The 10,255-nt window shown below is 41.6% G+C and overlaps 1 long non-coding RNA gene and 1 pseudogene across 2 annotated transcripts; one reads left to right on the forward strand and one right to left on the reverse strand.

Moving 5' to 3' along the window:
- Positions 1-877: 877 nt before the first annotated feature.
- On the forward strand, positions 878-971 carry LOC144710774 (small nucleolar RNA R71; annotated as a pseudogene).
- Positions 972-3,668: 2,697 nt separating this feature from the next.
- On the reverse strand, positions 3,669-5,139 carry LOC144710630 (uncharacterized). 2 transcript variants are annotated; one of them, XR_013583355.1, is made up of 5 exons: positions 4,938-5,139; positions 4,813-4,861; positions 4,555-4,737; positions 4,237-4,471; positions 3,669-4,162 (listed from the first exon to the last, which is right to left on the reverse strand). It is a non-coding gene; the product is annotated as an uncharacterized LOC144710630 (long non-coding RNA). The 2 variants fall into 2 exon arrangements; XR_013583356.1 differs by having other exon boundaries at positions 4,233-4,471.
- Positions 5,140-10,255: the final 5,116 nt, after the last annotated feature.

Here is a 10,255-nt window from a genome sequence, read left to right on the forward strand (position 1 = left end):
GAAGGTACTCTGCTTCCCTCGCTTCTTTATGTCATTTATTTCCTTCAGTATTCTTCGTATTGCCTCCACTGCGCTCGGGTTAGATAGGTGAGTGGGACAGGTTGAGCGAACGACGAAAACCAAACGAGCGTCTTACCCGTCCGGTACGAGTCGGGACGCCCCGACGCGTGTGAGCAACCCAGTGGGGACTACCCCCCATTCGACGGCGTGCGCGCCCTCGACCCCTCTCGGACGACTTGGAAGACCGGTTCGGCCCCACTTGGCGACTCCGTCCCTGCCCCGGGTTGGCATACCATCGCTTGTCGGCGCATTGCACGTACCAGATTAGGGCCATCATTATCGTTATCGTCATACATACATTCCTGTTTTTCGCATACCCCTCGGTTGATGTCGCGGACGTGAACCGACTAGTTAGTGATCCGACACCGAGTTCCTACCCTCAGTGACGGTCGGACGCCGTTGAGACGACGTCCGGCATCATACCTCCTCCTCTCCAAGTTGGCTTGCTCCATCCTCATGATCTGTGCTAGAACATAGAGAACAAATCTTTGCTATCACAAGGGGTGAATTAGGGAGAAAAGCGTTCTTTAGAGTGGAAGTCAATTCTTCAAGCTTCTTGTTGGTTTCTCTTATCCCTACATGAAGATCAACTTCCTTTGAAGTTACTTGCAGCACTCCCCCTCGCTTTGGGTTGGCATTTCTTCCATTTTGACTTGCTCCTATTTCCTGCAGATCAGTTTGACCCACCCTTTCCAAAAGATAAGAAACTTCATCCTCATGAGCCATATAAAATGATCCACCAGCTTTTTGATTCACTTTGTTTTTTAAAATATCACGAAGTGATGCACAAAAAATTTCAGCTAGCTGACATTTTTCTATTCCGTGGTGAGGGCATTTTCAGATTAATTCATTAAACCTCTCCCATGCTTCAGTAATTGCTTCATGATCATGAGGATAAAACTTCCGAATTTCTTTTTCTATAAAAATTAGTTTTGGAAAAGGGAATAAAATTTATGGAGAAGTTTATCATGCATTTCTTCCCATGAATTAAATGTTATGCCTAAATTTCTGTACCAAGCAAAAACCTTATTTTTTAAAGTAAGCGGAAAGTATTTTATTTTTACAACTTCAGTAGTTAAACCGCGAATATTTTGGGAGGAACATCGAATGTGAAAATCATCAAGAAATTCTATGGGGTATTGAGAAGAATGACCAGCAAATTCAGGGAGAGAGTTAAGTAGGGCATTGTCGTACCTAAACATAACCCCCTCACCTACATTGATGTTGATGACAGTTTGCCTTACATTTCCTGATGGAGTAGATCTGTTCGGCATCATCCTTTTCCTCCCCTATTGTGGCTGACCATCTTTTGCCATATCAAATTTTTCTTTATCTTGGGGTGTAAGTGTTTCTGGAAGGGCAGGATATTGAGTGTCTAGATCTTCCTCAGCACTAGTCCGAGCCTTAGACCTTGTTAAGACCATCAATCTCCAAAAAAATAGTTAGAAGTACCGTTTATTGAGGGTTAGCTGCCCTCACCTTCAGCAAAAAAAGGAAAAAAATACAAATTCACTTAACAAAGTCACCGTGCTCCCCGGTGACTAGCTGCTACAAGACTAGCCAAAAGAAAAAGATGAACAGGTAGGAGTTAAAAAAGAGAAATAAGAAGGTAACCTCTTTGTCACACCCTCCAAGGCCCAAAGGTCTTCTTCTTCTCCTTTCCACCAGCTTCTTTAGCCCTAGATGCTTCCTCCTCCGCCTTGCACTCACTAAGGTGAATGGATCTAAGACTCAATTGCATTTAGGCCACCAAACATTACTTTGGACTGAATCACAAAATGAATATTACAAAAGGGTGAAGGGGTTCATATAGGGAGAGAGAGCGAATGAGAGCCATTGGATTTTTGATACAGTGGATGTCCCGATCTTCTTTTTTGGGTTATGATCCACGTTCATTATGGTCCTCCAATCAGCATTGAGACCTTTTCAATACCCCAAGGACGTTCAAGACTTCTTTCCTTAATTCATATTAAAAGTGCTATCTTTAAGTCTCCACCCTTGGATGATTTATGGATTGAATGGCTGGATCTTCTTCTCTGGCTTGGATCCACGTCCAAGGGTGTCCTCAATTGGCATCCAAGCACCTTAAATGCTCATAAATAATCATGCCTGGACGTTTCTCTCGACATCCTTTCTTTGGCCCAAGATGTCTCTCATACTGCGCTTAATGGAGCTTCCTTAGTGGGCCTTTAAACTAGAGTTATCTGTCTTGATTTGGGCCTCTTTTCTTGGCCCTGGGTTGTGGCTGGGTCTGCTTCTTTGGGCCAAATAGCTTCTACTTCAATTATGTATCCCCTTTATTCGTGAAAATTTCACCTAATTCGTGCATCTTCCACATAAACTAAGAAGAGAGTGAGATTTATTCCACTTAACTCATTGAGTTGACTAGGGTTAGTCCCACAAATGACAATAATTAACTCAAAATTAGAAAAATGTGATTTTATTTCATGTTTTTTTGTAACTTAACATAAATGTTGATAATATATGCAGATAAAGATAAATAAGTCGATAAATTAGCTAGAGTTGCACACATATATTACTATCATTTTGGATTTATCAAGCAACAACCTAGCAGCTTGAGGGGGGGTATCAACTGTATATTTTTCTATATTTCTTTCTATATTTTTCATCTTTCTATATTTTCTCTTATGTATTGTATGGCCCATTATGATAGACCCTATATATTGCAAGTTTTGGAATTGGTAAGTTTTTCACTGGACTCTCTCTCGTGTGGTATAGGGCTTGAACGCCCTATGTTGGCTGTAAGTTCTTCAGAAAGGATGGAAGAAAAGGCCGTTCATGAACTGAGAAGATGGGATAGGACGAGATAATGAATAAATAAGATATCAATATGGTTTAAAATTGATGGGAACAAATCAGAGGGGGGATGGACGAGAGAGGGGTGAGACGTGGAAGAGAGGTCAATGATGGTAAGTTTCAAGTGATGAAGAGGCTGGGGGAAGAAAACAGAGGATGAACGTGATATTGAAGAAATAGAAAGAGGGAAATGAGAGGGGCTGACTACTGTAGAAGACAAGTGATGATTGTTGATCACTTTCGTTGTGGGTCTTGCCAAAATAACTCTATTTATAGAGAAACTTCATAATAAACTTCAAGAAAAATATGTTCAATCACTTATGGACAAGCTCATGAGCTATGGAAAACAAAGACAATAAAACATGGAGGCTTAAGAGTAAGTGGCAGAGATAAAGATCGGAGTGATGTTAAGAGAAACATGGGTGGAAATAGTCTAGCTGACAGTGGGAGGATTTAAAGAGAAGATAGATTTTGGGGAGAGTGAGAAAAGTCAAACATGGCTGAGTGAAGTAAAGTGGTTGAGTGAGGAGGAGAGAAAAATAGAACGGGAAAGAGAAGAAAGAAATAAGAAAAAAGCGAAAGAAAAGAGAGAAAGGAAGTTAGGGTGCAGGTGCGAGAGAAGGGAAAATGGCCTAAACATCTCTCATCTCTCTCTCATCCCTCTTTCTGATGTCGCCTCATCTCTTCAAGCATGATATTTTACTTGGAGCTTGGACGTCACAGATAAATCCATAGCAGAATCATTGGAAAAGGAGTTAAAACCTTTTCGAACCTTTTTTGGAATGGTAGAGTTATGGATCAATGCTGAGACTGGGAGAAAATATAAAACAAGGCAAAAATTGTTTACCCAAAAATGTCATCTACTAGGGGTCTTTTTAAATCCTCATCCTACAAGAGGATCTGGGCAGTGTAAGATTCCATCCCCAGGCCCTCCCTTAAAACAAGGCCCAGAACAGCCACATGCACTGATGCAACCTGCCTGCCCCACGTCTCCACCACCGAGCAGCCTATCATCAACAATGATGACGCCGAAGCCGACTTCACTCGTCTCTCAAGAAGCCAGGATCATTGACTCTATCTGAATATTCTTCCCTTTCCCTACATGTACAGCTCACTATTCAGATCAAAATAAAAGAAACAAAAACGATCAAAGGTCGTGCCAACTGCTGGGGGTGCGCCTCTTCCACCGCTTCAACACATGAACACAACCCGCCGCCGTGAAGAGCCCAAACGCAGCCAGCCATGGCTTATATCGCTGCATTGCTCACATTCCGGTAGTACCCCCCTGATGAACAAAAACAAATCGATCACCTTAAATGAACAAGGGAGAAAGAAGAACCAGACAGAGTTCTTACTCACTTGAATGAGGATGAACAGTATGGAGGCATTAGCAGAGAGAAGATGATCATGCCTGCCCGGAGCTCGTTTGGGACCAACCTGCGCCGGTTGAGACCCGTACCCTCATCAGATCTGCCTCTAAATCCAAACCAGAGAGAGAAGGGAACTACGCAGTCCTTAGCCGCGCTAGAGACGGAAGGATCATCCCATAGCAGGCATGGAGCCCGCAGAACAGTGCAAACAAGGCCCCAACCTCCTGTAAAAGCAACAGAGATTCACCAAATACTCGTGAGCTTTTCAATTTCTTCATGGGTTTTTATTTTTCGTCACTGATCAGACCGGGTAGTCGTAGGCAGCCATGGTTAGAGAGAGCCCAGCGGCAACAAATGACAGAGAGAGATAGTCTTCAAGCGGGATGAAAGATCCAGGGCCAGAAAGCCAGGAAACAGCGGTGCTCCCCAACATCCTTGATCCCAGAAAGCAGGGATATATCAAAGATAGATTCACATCTCTCCCATCAGCCTACACAAAATTGAGCAAATTTTGATGAAACAAAAAAGAAGCTAGAACGAAAGGCACCCCCATTCATCATCATACCACAACTGTCGGCGCCCAGAGCATCGAGAATACAGAAATATCCGTTTATCTGGAGCAAAAACAAGCATAAATTTAAACAAGCTGAACAGACACTAGAGGCAAAGCAAAGGTTTTTTCAGTAGTACCCGTTAGAATGGTCGTGGAGAAGGAATAACGGTACTCCCCGATGGAGAAGAGTTTGTGGGCATGCCAATTCTGCCTGACGTACAAGGCGCAAATCACAGACAAGAGCAAAAGGGAAGAACAAGCCGCTCTTATCAAGCGGCAGAGGATCCCCAATCTTATCAAGATCCAAAGAACTAGCCCGCGCTCTTCCTCTTATCCTCCCCGCGGGGAATATCCGCCGCCAAATCTTCCCCGCCAGCTTCTCGATCGATCGCGTCCCACCCCATATCAATCTTCGATCGATCATTAATATATGTATTTTTTAACTATTATTCTCCGAAACTATACCCGCGGTGGGAGGAACGATGAAAAACGAGAAAAAATGTAGTTATTCAGAAAGAAAAAAACGTATTTTCCGATAATCGCAGATTTTGAAAATTCCCGCCACCGTACCTCCGACGTAGGAGGAGAAGTCTGTTCCGAAGAAATCTACGACATTCCTTAACAGTCTTCTCCACTACAAATTTCGGCGATGGCAAAGGCGATGAGGAGGAGGATGGCAGCGAGGGAGAGAATGGAGAATGGGAGAGGACCGCTGGTTTGCCCTCATTGTCACGAAGTGTTCCCTTCGAACATGGCGCGGAACGGTCATATGCGGTGGTGCACTGTCGAGCGCCGCCGAAACGCCGACGAGGCCGAGGCCGCCGCAGCACTCGTCCTCCTTCACCGACAAATCCCCGAGAAGCAACCCGCGGCCGTGCACCTCCTCCTGCTCTTCGGAAGCGGGACGGATCGGACCTCTTAGATCGAAAAACTGTGCACCATTGATTATTTTTTCTCCGATGTGAGCAATAAAACGAGTATCCGCCTTGTCGGAAGAAGAGAATCCTGTTGACAGAAGGGAAAACGTAGGAAAAGCAGTCGAGTCGATGGATCTCTTGATGCTCCTTGCAGCGCAGGAATCATCACGGTGGAGCAAATTCGGAGTTTGTTTCCCCATCTAATGCTTACTTTCTATCGTTCTCTGGTGTTTTTTTCTTAAACAGATTGCATAATGCATTCTTGCCGCTCGGATCTTCCCGATAATCCGAGATATGTCTCGAGAAGATGAACCATCGAGGACGGGAGAAGTAGTGAAGACATGAAGGAGAATTAAGTAGGACGAGATTGGAGAAATAACTCCAGCTAAAGAGTATCTTCGCTGATGAATCACCACAGTTCTGAATCTGGGTGATGATCTTTTGTAAGTTATTATTTAATCTTTGAGTGATTAAAGAAGTCGGCGTTCTTGATGTTTCTTCTCCTCCGTAATTGTCTCCTGCTTCTCCTCCTCGTGCTCATCATCATGATCTCTCTTCCTCCATCTCTCTCTCTCTCTCTTTTCTTCTATCTTGTGCGCTCTCGTTCCCGGCATCTCTCACTCCACACCCATCTCTTTCCCTCTCTCTCAATCTTCATCTCTCTCTCTTCGCCTGAATCTCTCTCTACCTCTTTCTCTCTCATTTCGTCCTGTTGTAACTCGTTGAAGAGAAACAACAACCCAAGACGCTACGGTGAAATGCGGAATCAACTCGGACGTGATAACTGTGTCGGCGTATAGAGACAGGAAACAAGAACCTCTTTACGTCACCGGCGTGACGTCAATGTGCAAGGCTCTTGATGCAGGGCAACGACTTCTCGTATGGTGCTGCGGAGCAACTCCTCAAACTCCCAAGACAAGGGAGCGGCCACCAAGGAGTGATGAAGACAAACCAAAGGAGAGAGAGAGAGAAGAAGAGAGGAAGAGACAAGAAGAATGAACAGAAAATTCATATGCCTTGCATTTCAGAATAGATTTGTCCTCTATATATAGAGGGCCAATTACAGTTTCAGGGAATTTGAAAGGTCTGGAATATGAAAAGCCAAGAGCCTTTTCATATTCTCCAAAGAAGTCTCTTCATATTCCCACAAAGAGACAAGAGGAGGGGGGTTAAAACTTTTCAACTCCCCCTTCCTTTATTGGGGTTTGACTAGTCAAGCCCTCCCCCTTCACCTTCCCGTAATGGGGGGCTGACACACCCCAACAAACTCCACCTTGGCAGACACCCCAGTCGCGCTAGGTGTTCTTGTCGCTTTCCCACGTCGCAGGCGCTCCACCTCCATCAAGGTACCTGCAACATGCACCAAGTCCAAACAATGTTTGAACTTCTCCACCGTGACAACCTTCGTCAACATGTCTGCGGCATTCTCCTCCGTGTGCACCTTCTGAAGGATGATCTCCTCAGAATTTAACAGCTCCCGGATCTCGTGATACCGCACGTCAATGTGCTTCAACCGTGCATGGTAGACCTGATTCTTTGCCAAGCAAATGGCACTCTGACTGTCACATAACAGAGGAACTCCACCTTGAGCAATGTCGAGTTCTTTGAACAAACCCTTTAGCCACAAGGCTTCCTTAGCAGCTTCCGTGGCCGCCATGTACTCCGCCTCCGTTGTAGACAATGCCACAGTTGACTGGAGTGTTGAATTCCAGCTCACAGGTCCACCGGCCACCGTAAACACATAACCGGTCGTGGATCTTCGATTGTCAATGTCACCTGCAAAATCAGCATCGACATAACCACATATTGAAAGTGAACTCCCTTTGTTGAAGAGAATTCCTGTATCACTTGTGCCCTTCAAGTAGGGTTCGCCCGTCCTGATATCCGTCCGATATCCGATATCGGACAACCGATATCCGATATCCAGACTAAAGAGGGACGGTATAGGATCTCGAATATCGGATATCGGCCGATATCCGTCCCTTAGGTGGTGGACGGATATCGATATCAGATATCGGAGGGGTAGGGACGTGGCAGATCTCGGATATCGGTTTTCGATATCCGGATATCGAAAATCGATATCCGGCGAATTGTTTCTACAGTTTTTGCTATCAGATACTGGAAAATTTTAAATTCCGGGAGAGTATAAGTACGGGCGGCCCACTTTTTAATTGAAACGCATTTGAGCCGCCCCGTGGCCCATTAATAACGATGTTAACATTTCAAAATGACCTTAAGGAGTGTGGTTGTAATTAATAGAAATAATAATAATATTGTATTAATTGAATGAAAAAGTAAATACAATTTTCATTTACGTGAACAAACTCACGTGTTGTAGTTAGTGTATTTGGCAGTGTAGATGTAGATAACAAAAATATTTATAAACGTGCAGTACTGAACAGAAAGAGTAAAAAAATATTAATAAATTTTTTTAATTGAACTAAGAAGTGAAAAAAAAAATTATTTTAAGTGAACAGAATTACGTGATGTACTTAATAAAAATATTAATAAATATTTTTTAATTGAATTAAGAAGTAAAATTTTTTTTTATTTTAAGCTAACAGAATTACGGGTTGCAGTTAATAAAAATACTAAGAATTTTAATGTTATCTTGGGAAAATTCATGGCATTTGATATTTAGTTAGTGGAATTAATAAATTAATGGAGTTTTCACTTTAAGAGAAGTAAGTCACGTTTGTAGTTAGTGTATTAAGGAGTGAGGATGTAGTTAACATAAATATTTATTAACGTGTTGTACTGAACAGAAACAGTAAAAAATATTATTAATTTTTTTAAATTGAATTAAGAAGTGAAAAAAAAAATTATTTGAAGTGAACAGAATTACGTGATGTACTTAATAAAAATATTAATAAATATTTTTTAATTGAATTAAGAAGTAAAAACAATTTTTATTTTAAGCTAACAGAATTACGGGTTGCAGTTAATAAAAATACTAAGAATTTTAATGTTATCTTGGGAAAATTCATGGCATTTGATATTTAGTTAGTGGAATTAATAAATTAATGGAGTTTTCACTTTAAGAGAAGTAAGTCACGTGTTGTAGTTAGTGTATTAAGGAGTGTGGATGTAGTTAACAGAAATATTTATTAACGTGTTGTACTGAACAGAAACAGTAAAAAATATTGTTAAATTGTTTTAATTGAATTAAGAAGTAAGAACAATTTTTATTTTAAGTAAACAAAATTACGTGATGTACTTAATAAAAATATTAATAAATATTTGGTAATTGAATGAAGAAGTAAAAACAATTTTTATTTTAAGCTAACAGAATTACAGGTTGCAGTTAATAAAAATAATAATAAATTTGTGTTAACTGAATTAAAGAGTAAATACAAATTTCATTTACGTGAACAAAGTTCTGTGTTGTAGTTAGTGTATTTGGGAGCATAGATGTAGGTAACAAAAATATTAACTAACGTGTTGTAGTTATAAGAAACAGTAAAAAATAGTAATAAATAATTCTTAATTGAATTAAGAAGTGAAAACAATTTTTAATTTAAGCTAACAGAATTACGTGATGTATTTCATAAAAATAATAATAAATTTGCGTTAACTGAATTAAAGAGTAAATACAAATTTCATTTACGTGAACAAAGTCCCGTGTTGTAGTTAGTGTTTTTGGGAGTGTAGTCAGTGTATTTGGGAGCGTAGTTAGTGTATTTGGGAGCGTAGAAGTCACGTGTTGTAGTTAGTGTATTGAGAAGTGCAGATTTAGTTATTAAGAGTAACGAACATATTAAGTTAATTGAGTTTATGGTGTTTCATACATAGTTAATTGAATTAATAACTGGAAACGATTTTCATTTCAAGCGAACATACTCACGGGTTGTAGTTAATTTTCATTTATGGCGTTTGGTAGTTAGTGAATGGGATGAAGAAATTAATGGCAAGTGCATTCAACTGTATTGTCGTTGTAAATTCGGGATATTTAATTACATGACTGGCCAGTGCATTAAAACTCTACTAATACAAAAGACACCATACAGTAGTGTTCGCCGCTATCGGGTTTTTCGATATTCGGTCAAAAAATTTACGGGTAGGCTATGAATGCAGCCATGTCAAAAAAACATAAGCCCAACGTCTCTGTCAAAGATTTCTGCTCACCTGATCGTCACCTGCGTTGCATAAGAGAAGTGATAAGTAGTGATAAATATGTATAAATAACATTTGGTTGAGTTATGTGACGTGTACCTCGAGAACAGCTAACCCCACCATCTTCATCGTCCTCAATATCCTCGCCTAGCTCGACGTCATTGTACCAACGTTTGTTGTCCGCACGGAGCCAACACTTCACGGTGATGAGTGTTTCAATGCTTATCGGCGAGAGACGAGAACGCTTGTACGTGACAATAGCGTTGCCAACTGAGAACATGCGCTCGGCGGGGGCACTCGTCGCACATACGGATAACAAGTCCCTCGCGACGGCTGCAAGCAAGGGGAAACGCTTCGCCCCCGTCGTTGCCCACTAAGACAGTGGAGTGTAGACACCCTCGTTCGGCACAGTCTCCGCAAGGAAC

This window comes from Wolffia australiana, chromosome 12, assembly GCF_029677425.1.
Source record: "Wolffia australiana isolate 7733 chromosome 12, ASM2967742v1".
NCBI classification, from domain to species: Eukaryota; Viridiplantae; Streptophyta; class Magnoliopsida; order Alismatales; family Araceae; genus Wolffia; species Wolffia australiana.